General features: G+C 38.9%; 1 protein-coding gene across 1 annotated transcript in view; it reads left to right on the plus strand.

Annotated features, from left to right (window-relative positions):
- The first annotated feature begins 341 nt into the window (after positions 1 to 341).
- Positions 342 to 13,929, plus strand: part of KCNJ6 (potassium voltage-gated channel subfamily J member 6) — a 159,183-nt gene continuing 145,595 nt past the window's right edge. The window contains exon 1 of the mRNA XM_026856353.1: positions 342 to 399. The gene's annotated coding sequence lies outside the window, so the exon portion shown is untranslated. The remainder of the gene's footprint in view (positions 400 to 13,929) is intronic.

A 13,929-nucleotide genomic window follows, 5' to 3' on the forward strand; every position in this document is an offset into this window, starting at 1 on the left:
TAAACTGCTATCCAGAAAAGAAATAATACCCACTGTGTATAAACAGCAAACACCTATTATTGCCACACTACATTCCAGTAGTGTTTGCTACAGGAAATAGCTTTGCTCTTTTGTGAAGTAAGAGGTAACAATAACAGATATGAAGCCAATATATCTCGAACTAGAATTTAAACTGAAATACTGTATGAAGTCAAAGAATTTAAAAACAAAATCCCCCAGAGATACAGATTTAGGAAGAAGTTCTGGCTTGGACTGCTTGCAAAGAGCAGAACTCACAGTTTGTTTGTTATTTTGTTTTTAATTATAGAGGCATTCAGAAGCCAGACTGGTGGGTTTGGGGAGTCACACACAACTCACATCTTCGAAGAGAATTAATCTGCTGGCTGGTAGGAAAATCAGGTAGGCCATTAGAAATGATGAAGAGAAAAGATGTATGATATTATCATGAGGGGAAATAATAATAACAAAAGAAACTGGAGGAAACCTTGCTGAAAATGTATAGGAATAATATATCCTGCCAAGCTGTTACAGAAGTAGAATCACAGAAAATGTGATCTTGTACATGCATTTTAGTCAAAGAGCATTAAAGTCTTTCCATTAACTTGAATGGGTTTCATATCAGACGTTAAATGCAAATTTATTTTAAATAGGCTAGTATATAGGAGAGAGAGGTCCAACATGTGGCTTCTTTAGTACATCTCAGGATAACTTTATTACTTAAAACTGTCATCAGAAATAATCCAGCCTAAACTTTGTTGCTATTTCTGCTATGTAATTGTAAGTGTGCAGCCAGCAAATAGAGGGAAAGTGATCAACTAACATATTCCAGAGACATCTACAAATATTCCAAATCCTTATCCTTTATGATGATTTTAAGATGCAGTTTCTCACTTTTTGGCAGAGTAGAAGCACATGGTATTCCTAAGGGAGTTTTGCAGCTCCCCAGGAGTAAACATAGCACATTTTCAACAGAGGTGGCTGTGTATCAACCCAAACATTTACCAGGAGTTGGAGCCTGAGTATTTCTGCTTGACCTTTAATAAAGCCTGGTTTAGGTCTAAAGCATAGATTTGGGAGTACATATGAAAATATATTTCAAAACAGTTTATTTAAAAATAGAATGTCAGTCAGCAATGGTCAAGATGAGCACAGCTGAAATGGTCAAATCGGAGGCATAAAAAATGTCAACTGTTGTATTTCCTCACACCAACCAATGAAACATCATAATTCTTTTAAAAAATTTAGAACAAAGTCAGATTTATGCTATTGCTACTTTCCCTTAATTAAGTTTTCCATAAATAAGTAGTGCAGGATCAGACACCTATTAATTTCACAGAATCACAGAATCATTCAGGTTGGAAAGGACCCTCGGGATCATAGAGTCCAACCATCAGCCCTACTCTACAAAGTTCTCCCCTACACCATATCCCCCAACATCTCATCCAAACGACCCTTAAACATATCCAGAGATGGTGACTCCATCACCTCCCTGGGCAGCCTATTCCACTGTCTGACCACTCTTTCTGTGAAAATTTTTTTCCTAATATCCAGTCTAAACCTTCCCTGTTGCAGTTTAAAGCCATTATTGCAGTAAGTCTAACCATTCCATCAGTTTAAAAGCAACATAAGAAATGTTTAGATCAGCTGTTTATACAGATCACTATGATGAAGGAGAAACTGAGAGAGGGGAACTATATTATGTCTGAAAGAGATATCATGGCTCATAATCATGCTGGACTAGTTTCTGTGTAAAGAGGAACTTTTCAGTAGTAAGCAAACATTAGATCAAGCCTAATGAAAAATTCTTTTATTGAACAGTGGGCCTACTAAAATGCCAAGTGACATTATAGCTATCAAGTGTGTGGGCAGTGCTACCCCATATGGTTCAAGACAAAGAGAAGCTAAGGAGCTGGGCTGTGCAGTTGAGAAAGGTGAGAGCAAACACTGACAACTGAAATGACAAAAAAATCTTCTTTTTGTTCTTCAAAACGAGGCCTCAGGCACCCCCCTTATGAGCAGTACAGGGAGGAAAACCAGGCTTCACTTTTTGCAAATTACACAGAGGAAGAACTTCAACTTTCTACAGCAATTAGATTTCTGGCTTCAGGCTAGCTTTTCATTTCAGTGAAATCTAAAGTTGAGTGAGGCTGGATCCAAAGCATATATTCCACAGTTCAGGATAGTCACAGTCTAAAGACTGGATTTTGTGGGTTGACTTCATAGTCCGTTGAATATCTTTGGTAAAGATGCACCATCAGGAAAAAAAAACAACAAAACAACCCCAAAACAAAACACAACCTAAAAAAATCCACCCCAAAACCCAAAGCTAAACTTCAAACCTTACTCTCCAGTTATAACTGTAATTATCAAAGCCATACTCAATAACCTAGAATTAGCACTTCTACTTAATCCTACACACCAACGTGGGAGGCAAAGAGGAGGAGAACAGTGTAGTTCTGATGCAGCTAGATAAACATGTGTTAATGATCAGTAGAGAGGTCAAAATTAGAACTATTAGAACTAAAAGTTAAATGTTTAAAAAGCTTCTCTCCCCAAATAAAAACGTTTATACAAGTAGCTGGAAAATAAAAAGCTTTACCTTTACATTGCCTGTGAATATTTACTCTGTGACAGTAATCAAGGACCTAATCTTGTATGTCCTACCAACTTCCAGGATTTTGGTCCATGTGAAAAGACTCTTATTCAGTGTATATACAATTATTACCCTAGCAATGCCTATCACTGACCTCTAAAGAACTGAGAACAAAACCTAACGAACAGTACTGAATAGAAGAATTATTAAATCATTTCACAGAATTTTAGAAAAATTAGATAAGAAGGGACATCTGGAGGTCTCTAGTCAAACCTCATCAGTGCCAAGAAGGGAATAATCCCTTCTCTCAACCCACTTGCTAATTTGTTACTAACGCATCTCAGTATACATTCAGCCTTCATTGCTGTAAGGCTACACAGCTGATGCATGTGCAACTTGCTGTCTGTAGAACCCACAGGTCCTATCCTGAAGTGTTGCTATCTAGCAAGTTGGTTCCCAGCCTGTACTGATGCATGGCTTGCTCTTCCCCAGGTCCAGAATTTTGCATTTGTCCTTGTTCATCTTCGTGAGGTTCTTGATAACCCATTCCTCTTGCTTCTCCAGATCCCTCTGAGTAACATCCCTACCCTCCCTGTGCATCCGCTGCTCCTTCCAGTTTGATCTCACCTGGAGGCTGGCTGAGATGCCTTCAGTCCTGGTGTCCAGGTCACTGATGAATGCATTAGAGCTGGCCCAAATAGGTATCAACCCCCAATGAACACCATGAACTGTTAGACTTGAACCTGTAGACCCTTCAGGTTCAAAGGTCTGGCCAATTTTCCCTCTCTCCTTACAGTCTACCTAGCCTTGTTTGTCTTTTGTCCTTGTTTGGCTAGCAGAAGCTATGGCATAGTGTTGTTAAAAGTCTTGCTAAAGATGTTGCTACTCTCCCCTCATCCATAGACCCAGTCATTTCATTGTAGAAGGCTGTCGGATTGGCTAAGCATGGCTTGCCAAGGGATAAATCCAAACTGACTGTTCCCAATCATGTTCTTGTCTTTCATGTGTCTGTTAATAGTTTTTCTGAGAATATTTTCCATCGTTTTCTCAAGGACCGAAGAAAGGCTAATCAGCCTGTAGTTCCCTAAATCCACCTTATCTTTCTTAAAAGGAAGGTATATAATTTTCCTGTTTACAGTCATAGAGGAACTCTTTATATATTTTGATTTTTAATATTCTCATGTTCATTATTCTCATTTTTAAATTTCATAATTCCTTCCACTTTGAATATCCTTGTGTCTTGCTGCTAACTTGGCTGATTCTCAGGGTACAACTTAATTTTCTGTGTGAATAGTCTATCATCAGATGATTACTTGGCAATCTTTTCCAAACTTCTGACATATTTCTACAGGGTTTATATTTTTTTTTGCAAAGTTTTGTCCTGCAGAAAGTAGATGTACAGAATTTCATCCCAGAAATGGACTTGGAATTTTCTTTTTAAAATGTTACCTTTATAAAATTCCTACCCTCACTAGCTTCACTTTAGCTATATTATTTCTGTGGGAATGTGTACTGGAATCTGTATAATCTGGAGAAACTTTTAACTAATTTGCAGCAAAACAAAGGTAAATGTTAAAAATGTTTAATCATTCGCTTGGCAAATGTTTGTTGTGTGAGTAACTCTGCATTACTGAAGTCCATAAAGCTTTCTGCAGTTGTACATAGGTGTATAGGAGTTTTGGTTCAGTTACTTCTGAGTCCTTACTATGAGCTTGTTTTTTAATAATATTTTCAACTGTGTATTTTTGATACTAGTCATACATGAAAGGTAGCTGTTGCTTTTGAAGTGAATGAGAGTTTTCCTACTCATTTCAGTGGGGATAAATTGAAACCCTTAATTAAATTTTGTCACCTTGTCATGGTTTAACCCCAGCAGGCAACTAAGCACCACGCAGCTGGTTGCTCACTCCTCCTCCAGCCCGCTTTAGATGGGGAGGAGAATCAGAAAAAAAAAAGTAAAACTCATGGGTTAAGAACAGATTAATAATTGGAATAAAATATAATAACAATAATAATAATTGCAATGAAAAGGGAGATAACAAAAAGAGAGAGAAGTATAAACCAAGAAAGACAAGTGATGCACAATGCAATTGTTGACCACCCACTGACTGAAACCCAGTCAGTCCCTGAGCAGTGATTGCCCCCACCCCTGCCAACTCCCCACAGTTTATATACTGAGCATGATGTCATATGGTATGGAATATCCCATTGGCTATTTTGAGTCAGCTCTCTTGGCCATGCTCCCTCCCAGCTTCTTGTGCACCTCCTCGCTGGCAGAGCATGGAGCCTGAAAAGTCCTTGACTTAGGATAAGCGCTACTTAGCAACAACTAAACCCATCAGTGTGTTATCAACATTATTTTCATACTAAAGCCAAAACCCAAAACTATACCAGCTACTAGGAAGAAAATTATCCCAGACAAAACCAGGACACACCTATATCAATCTTCATGACAGAACTTTAGCATAGTGATATTTTCCTCATAGACATATTCCTGTGGGTTAATAATTGAAAACGTGAATGAACTGCATTAATTATCACATAATCAGGGCTTTTTTCTAAGACAGTCAAATTTCTGGTTGTCTTACACTGCTACAGTAGTGACTTGAATTAAACTACTGCTGTTTCAGTCCACTAATAAAAGCATAGCAAGAACATCACAAGGAGTTCTGAAACAAATACACCCCTGCTCTGCTTTGCTTCTGATCAAACTGTTTTCTCCAGCTTCTTTCTTAGCAACATGAATACAAGTGTCTCTAGACTATACCCTAGGCCACCAGAGCTGTTTCAGGTACTGAAATAAACTAAATAATCATTATTTACTCCCCCTCAAGTGGCTGCTTTTTCCCTCGCCTTCTTTTCTCCTTGCTCCTTCTCCTGCTCTTTTTATCTGTGGCAAAAAACATTTTTAATTCATTCTGCTTGTCAAGGCTGCTGCACAAAGCCTTCATCCCCACTGGGCCTCTGAAAGTGTGCCATGGGTACTTTCCACACTTGGAGGGACTTCCCACATCCCTCCTGAAGGTGTTCTCATATTAATGAGAAAACTCAGGGGTATAAAGGTATATTGAAAAGTGGACCATTTATCCTGTTGTGAGGAGTAGGCAAATTCTAATTTGCCCAGATTAGAAAGGAGTAAACTCCATCCTCTAGTACATGCCCTCACCTGTGCTGAAATGATTTTTACTTCCCAACAGGAATGATATATTCTGTCTCCTACTGGAACGATATATTTTGTCCCCAAGAGCACGCAGGGGTGAAGTGCTAAGAAGTGCTAAGAAACACTTTAGAGCACTAACCACAGGCAGGCAGAGTAGTAAATTTTTTAAACAAAAAGCAATTATAGCCCTTATTAACCTGTACCCCTTATACAGGCAATGGGACAAGATCTAAGAACACAGTCCTTACTGAAAAAAACACAAAGCAGTTTCAGTTTAGGAAACAAAGCAGCGTGACAGGACAATGACTGGGAGAGCAGTGTTGCAGGGCTCTGTCTATTCCCTTTCAGACTCATCAAAGACTGAGTGTTCAGATGACACACATTCGGTTTAAAGTCAAATAATGGTTTCTCTTAATTACTAGCACTTTGAACTTTTAAGTAGTATCTGAAAGTGAAGCTATCCTGCCTTTAGCAACTCCCACAGAAAGAAGAACATTTCAAGCTTAGCATCACTCCAGTAGATGCAGCACACAGCATCTTACAGCTCTACATTATTGACAGTGCCATAAAAAGAAGATATGATGAAAAGAGATGCAGGCCAAAGTAACTCCTGATTTGCATGCCATGCATTCTCACTGGTGCTGTATTGAATAGATCATATACCAGAGGACAGAAACTCAGAGACTTGCTGACTGGCAGTCATATACCAGGCAGAAATTGTATCCCTACAGAGCTAATCCTCAGCATGGGTGAGCACAGGTATGGGAAGCTGACCCACAGATGAAATAGAGTGTTTCTCCAGTATCTGACATGGACAATACAGCTGCTCTCTACTGACTGGCTCTTAGTGCCTTCAGTCTAGTGCCATTAATGGAGAACAGCAGATTCCAAAAGCTTCCAGAGTGATCTCCATATGCCACTGATGATAATACAACTATGACCACTTGAGGATTTCTGAATGTCCAAAGAATACCATGGTCAGCTGTTGCAAATGGTCAACTATTTTCACCAAACCAGGGCCACAGGGGTCTGGTATAAAGTACACAATTATGCATGCTTTTTTATCAGGCCACTAAAATAAATCCACGGGCTACAGCAGTTTATTACATACACTGGGAGATGGACATTTTGCCTGGTATAATTATCCTCTAATCCAAATAATCCCTGTTAAATAACTTCATTCTCTTAGCTGTCACAAACTGAAGTTGTTCACCTTTATAATGAAATTCAGTGCTCAGTTCCACTGTCACTCTCTTCATCAAGTAATTCTTGTCTTTCCATGCTGCTGCAGTATTATATAACCAGCCATGTGCAAAAGCTGGATGCAAACCCAGCTTAAGAGCCAAGCTCAACACAGCACAGCCACATTCAGTTATCTATTTGGAGAAAGGTACAGATTCTTAGTTGACCAGTTCCCATTATAAAGTAATAGTGTTCAAGTGTCCTAAGCACGAATCTCCCCTGCCTTGAACTCTGGAGTGCCTTTTCACTCCTGTGAAAATCAGGATTGGAAAATTTGACAACCACTTTGCAAGAGTGTGAACATCATGCAGAAACACTAGAGCAGATCTCCAAAACAGCATATTGGCATTAGCGTGAGGTAAAGTAAATCCTTCATCTTAATCAGACTAATTCCCCAAGGTACAACATTTGTATGTGCAATATTTGCACATACAGGGCATGATGCACTGAAGAATCAGGTCTGCTGTTAGTAAAGATAGCAAAATTACAATGAAAAAGGGAGGAATGATGGGATGGAGAGAGCAGAGAATTATGTTTTCACAGCGGAGACCAAGCAAACACATTACCTTTGTAACCTTGCTAACATTTCAGTGAAGGAGTTTTAGTCTTTCCTTTAGCAAGGGTGTTCATTTCTCCCAATGTGCCTGAACAGAGATTAAAAGAAAACATAAAGGTCAAATATCATGAGTAGCAATACTGACTACTTACCCAAATCCTACTATTCAAGATGCACATAAGGCCTTAAGCTCCATTCTGGACATATAAAGCATGCCACAAAATGCAGTGCAGAGACTGAACTGTGGCTGAGCTACTTTCAGATCCAAAAGTTCAATAGGATGCTGCTCCCTGGAGAATTAGTCCTATCAGGAGGCAGGACTTCTTCAGACACAGGTACACCCTCACACTAACACTGCTATACAACTTTTAGAACCCAAGTTAGCAATTTCATACAACAAAATGTCCAATAATTCACCACAGGATTCAGTGTCTCACAACAAAGCAGCAGAATTTGTCTAGGCCAACAAATCAGCAAACCACTAGCCCAGCAGCTCTCAAGAGCTATTAAATGCAAGTTTTAGGATGGGGTTTTAAATATAAGGTGTTAACAAGGATCACAGGGTACATGACAGATGAACACAAGCAGTTCCACATGAAGTACCTTGTCTCTCAAATATTTGTCAACCTGCATCTCTAAGGTCAGTGACAGATGAGGTCAATGCTTCATCCCAAGCCTTGGACTACATTTTCAAGGACTGTATTTCCCTTTCCATGAAGGTCAAACGGGGAAAGTTATTCAGCACTGGACATGCCACTTAATAGAATTTCATAAGACTGATCAAGGAAAACTGTGAGATTGAGCCATCAAATAATGCAGTTATCATAAACATTTTAACACAGTAAACATCAAAGACAGAGTCAGTAAATGATTATGTAGGTTTTGAAATAGTACCAGTAACAGAATAGGAGGAAGAGGAGGGATAAAGTTGGCTACATCCATCTTTGGAGACAGACAGTTTCCAGCTCCTGAGTAATCATCTGCTGAGATCAGGAACAGACATATCGTCCTGGTAGGCAGAAAAAAAAATAATTCTATTCCAAATCTGTTATGAAAGAACTCTTTAAGAATTCAGAGGATGCATTACTGCTTAGCAGCCTGAATCTGAACTCACCGAAAAGTTACTCAGGCTTACCTGTACTACTAACCACATTTCTTACTCCAGATGCTGATACTACCTTGCATAACAAATCAAAATTATTTAGGAAGCTCAGAGCACTAGAGCAAAGGATTTAGGAAGAGAGAGAACATCATAAGCATCAGGAACATAGTCTTGGCCAGTTCTTTTAGTGATGGGCCAGGCTCATAACGCGATAAGAACTAGGGCTCGGGTGCCCCTGCTCACATGGTATAACTGGTATGGAACGTGGCTTCTTTGTAGAATCGTGATCCATGAACTAGTGATAAGAAGAGTGCCACCTCCTGAGAAAGGAAGATGGACCTTTGCTTATTAACTTCCTCCTGAAGAAGGATTTTAACTGTCCTTGAAAGGAAAAATGACAGAAACTTTCAGGAAAAAATTCTTCACTGAAAGTGTTGTCAAGCACTGGAACAGGCTGCCTATAGAAATGGTTGAGTCACCATCTTTGGAGGTATTTAAAAGATGTGTAGATGTGGCGCTTAGGGACATAATTTAGTGGTGGACTTGGTAGTGTTAGGCTAATGGTTAGACTCGAGGTTCTTAAGGATCTTTTCTAACCTAAATGATTCTATAATTCTAGATATGTGTAAACAAACACCAGTGACTTTGACAAGGACCTAAAACCAAAGGCATGCATAGGGCCATTCATGAAAATGTCACAAAAGGGATGAAGTGATTGAGTGAGTCAATCCATTAAGCAAGTCCAATTATTTCCATTTTATTTCCTGTCTTTCTTGCATTAGCACAGAAATCTTATTAGATGATCAAGATAATAAGTTAACTGGTGCAACAAAGGCTTGAAGAGGTGGCTGACAAAGTAGTTTTTTTCAGTGTTTCTCCAGCCTTATTATGTATAGAGAGGGACCAGATGCATGTGTGCAGGTAATGATAGAAGAGGAAAGGAATAAGGTGCTAATACTTTGAGGATTTAAAATAGGTCACTGAACTAGAAGGTTAAGTAGATTAATTCTTTTGTGGGTGACCAGAAGAATCACCCAGATTGCAGAAGTTGTTGGATCATAGGGATTTGGGGGGATTTTTGTAGAAAACTACAACAGTTAAGGAAAGCTGTCCTTCAGAGAAAGGGCACACACCCACATGGGCACACACTCACACACACATAGAGGAATCCAGATGAAGTAAAAGAAATGTAGTAAGAGATCAGCTCAGCTAACTTCTGAATTTAACATTGACTTTACAAGAAGGGAGCATACACAAACTACGTCATAGAATTAAAGAGAATTGCTGAAGGATATAGGGGCTAACTCTGGAAGCTGAGAAACAAAAAGAAATTCAGCTTGCAAGAGGCATCAGTGATAGCAAGAAATTAATCTGTAAGTACATTAGTAGTAAGAGGAAGCACTGGGAGAGTCTTGGCCTGCTTCTCAACAGGAAGGAAAGCTATAGATGATACTCGGTAGGATAAAGAGTATTTTATGAAGTTTTTGCATCAGCTTTCACTGGAAAGGCCTGAGGAGAGAAAGGCAGCAGTACTGTTCAAACCAAGAAGGACGAGCTTACCCTATAAGAGGGAAGGTACATGCTACAGTGTACATAAAGCTAGATATTTTCAAATCAATTAAACCTGAAGAACACATTAAAGGACTGATGAGACAACACCAAAGCTACCTGAGAATTCACGGAGAATGAGGAAATTCTACCAGATTGGAAAGAGCAAGTGTGGTACCTGTCTTCTCTATCAAGAAGGATGTTTGGCAGAAAAAAGGATGAGAAACTGGTGAATTATGGATCACTCACCCTAACTTAAGCTCTTTAAAAAAAATAAAAACTGCTTCAGACACCAGAAAATATAAGCTGAGAGCTGCAATAATGGTTTTATCAACAGCACATTGCATCAAGCCAGTCTAATTTCATTCCGCAGTAGATCAACACAGGCTAAGAAAGAAGCTGAGAAGGTCATATATTTTGATTTTATTAAGACATTACACCATCTGCCACAGTATTCTAATAAGAAAACAGTGAAACTTGGTCTAGAAGAAATTACCTAGTCATGGTTACAAAACTAGTTGTAAAAGTGTGACAGGGAAGAATTATCAGTGGTTCATTGACAGTATTGGAAGGATGTGTCAAGTTGGGTCTGTGGAGTGTCCAGTTCTGGCTTGGATGCATTGTTGCTCTGAATGATGGAAATAACTGTGCTTGTAAACTATGCAAGTATTTTAGAGGATAAGATTAGCATTCAAAATGATCTTGACAAAATGAAGAAAAAGGTCAGTCTGAAAGACCAGATTCAAATACAATAGCAACACAGGCTATTCCCCTAAACCCAGAATAATTGGCTACAAAAACAGAGGACTGGAAACAACCAGAGAATAATATACTTTTCCCAAACATGCTCGATTTTGGACATTACATCCTGAAGCATCCGATTTGCTCTTACCCTAGGGAGTTAGGCACAAGAGGAGTAGTGTATCCCACTCCTGAGAGCAAGGATTTAACAGCTAGTTTTGATCATGCTTGATGACTTTTTACATTCTTTCTTATGCTTTGCTAGCACAGAGCCTCTGCTTCAAATTACTTCAAAGTTGTTTTATGTTGCTTTTAGCCAAATGTTTCTTCAAGGTGTTCAGCACTTCAGAAATGTAGGACAGCTGTTTTATCAAGTTGTCTGTAAATTACAACAGACCTGTTGTGCCTGCCAGAAGCATCCTGCCCTGTGAGTGGATGTTGATAAAGAATTAAGCGTGCTTGGTTGCCTCACTGAGACATTTGGCAGAGGAGGAGGTGAGAGGAGGGCTTTACCAAGAAAGGCTCCAGAACACCAAGTCACTCTGGACTTGGGACCCCACAAGCAGCTATGACTGGGGAGGAGCCCTGATGCCAGTCCTAAAATGTCATTGTCTTGAAGTCCATACAACATGTGGGCTGCATAAAACAGGCTGGGTAAAGCATCAGTGCATAAAAGCATATTCTGATAAAGAGGATGCTAAGAAATCTATGTCCTTTTCAGTCATGCGTATTGAAGCAACTGAATGTTCCTTTCTCATTTCTGGGCAGCAATCACAAAAAACAGATGTTACACTATGTTAATTTTTGTCACTGGCATCTAGCCCCCTGGCAAGATTAAAACAACTGTTGGCATCTTTGGAGCAGCTGGGCAGCAGAGCTGCTTCCTTTGCTTACACAATACCATTCTGAATAACCTTTGAGCCTAATATTTTATTGCTTTGTAATCCATGTATTGGCAGTCTTCTCTTCCACTCCCCCTGTTCAAATATGGTATTCCCCAATCCTTACAGAGTCTAGCATGTATCTTTATTACACCATAAACTTTGATGAAAAATAGATGTAAAATCCATGATATCTATGACACCCATTCATCTTCCACTGCAGAAGGAAGGACATTTTCAGGGTTATCTTTTCAGTTTAACTTCTTAGCGTCTTTTTGAATTTAACATTCATCAGTAAATCAGGATAAACAGACTTCAGCATATGTCATACTTTCCACCTGGATGACTAACACAAGTACATAATTTTACATAAAAGGTTGAATACTTCTGACATTAGACATATGATTTAAAAGTGAAAATGGCAGTCATTGGCAAAAATCATTTGAAGAATGAGTACTATTAATTCCAGCACTGATAGGTGGAATAAGAAAAATTACTTCTTATAGATTGCAGTTCTTTTGCTAGTGATGTCTTCTGGAGAAAAAAAAAGAAGAAAAAAATCAAACATAGAAATGATCTACCTATCAGTCAATTGTACATTAGGATGTGTCGGTGATACAATATACAGAAGTAGAAATACTATATACCTGGTTAGACATCCGATACAACTTTTCCTCTGGTTTAGTTAGTTGTCATTAGGAATGAAATAATAAGTCCAAAGGTAAACAATCTGCAGCTTAATCACTTCTGCAGTTTACACCCTAAGTTGTAAGATCACACAATAATATACTAGACAGTGCTATATAATGTAAATCCTATGGGTGGGTGTTCCAGCAGTAAAATGGAAGATATACTTAGTAACTAGAAAAGAGACTCACGAATCAAGGGAGAAGGGGAAAAGGTAAATGGCACAGTGTTTCAACACTCTTTGAGCATTTGAATGGTTTTTAGCATAATGTTTGTAGAAAGAAGGACCACGGTTATTCAAATGTTACCTCTTTAAAGTGCTTTTCTGTGAAGTTGAGAAATAAATTGATACCTTTCGACTAAATGACCCCTTATGTAGCCAGCACTGTAGGCATTTTATTTTCCCACATTAAATAAAAAGCTGAGTGAAATAAAAAGTTTAGAAGCATCTTAAATGAACTCAGTTTCCAATTACATAGATGTAATAGTTCTAGCTTTCCAGAACCAATAGGATACCTGTAACATATTCAAAGCAATTTTATGTGACTTGGAATCTAAACAACATCCAACCCCCTAGTGCTTATAGGACATAGAGTGTTGCTGTGACAAAGCCCGCAGAAACGCTTTACTAATGCTAAAAATCTCATAAAGATAGGAAGGGGAGCTCAACTAAGTAAGCTGCTGTGATCATAAACTAATGCCTGGGATGGAGGCACCAGTACCAAACCCTCCCAGCCTCCAAAACATTAGTTATGTCCAAATTGCTTGTCAAGAATGGACTTTGTCCTGTACTAACTCCCAAATGATACTTAAGAGTGGGAATCTGCCAGTTGGCCAAAACCATGCTCATGGGCACTCTAACAGTTTAGAATTACAGACAATAGAGTTCCAGTAGCCACAACATTCATGCACATTTTTTTACTTACTTGTGTAGACAGACCCTTGAAGGGCAGAGGAGATCTAAGCAGCATCTTGATTTGTATTATGCCAGTTATTCCTCTGACTCTGAAAAGGAGAACACAACTGCTCTGTGCTAATACTTCACCAAGAATGTGAAATGCAATGGTCAAAAATTGTCATCATTTCCAGTGTATCTTCATAACAGTCATCCACTGTAGTCATGCCAGATGTCAAAAACTTAGGCATTTAGAGTAAAATGGACTGCTCCCTCTGCAGTCAAGAGTAAATAATTATTTCCTACCTCAAATACTATTTTCTCTGGGATAAAACGATCTCCGGAAGTGCCTGCTTGTCACCTGCTTGTTGCCTGCTTGTCTTTGCCCCCATTGACCGCAGAAGGAGCAGAAACGACATCAACATTTAAGAAAGAAAAAGTAGGTGAAATTAATTCCTCAATCGCCACCTAAGATTTCTTTAGCTTCTGCTGGCTTGGTGAATATGTTATCTATGGGAAATGGG

The sequence above is a fragment of the Athene cunicularia genome, assembly GCF_003259725.1.
Source record: "Athene cunicularia isolate RWA chromosome 1 unlocalized genomic scaffold, athCun1 chr1_part1, whole genome shotgun sequence".
Lineage (NCBI taxonomy): Eukaryota > Metazoa > Chordata > Aves > Strigiformes > Strigidae > Athene > Athene cunicularia.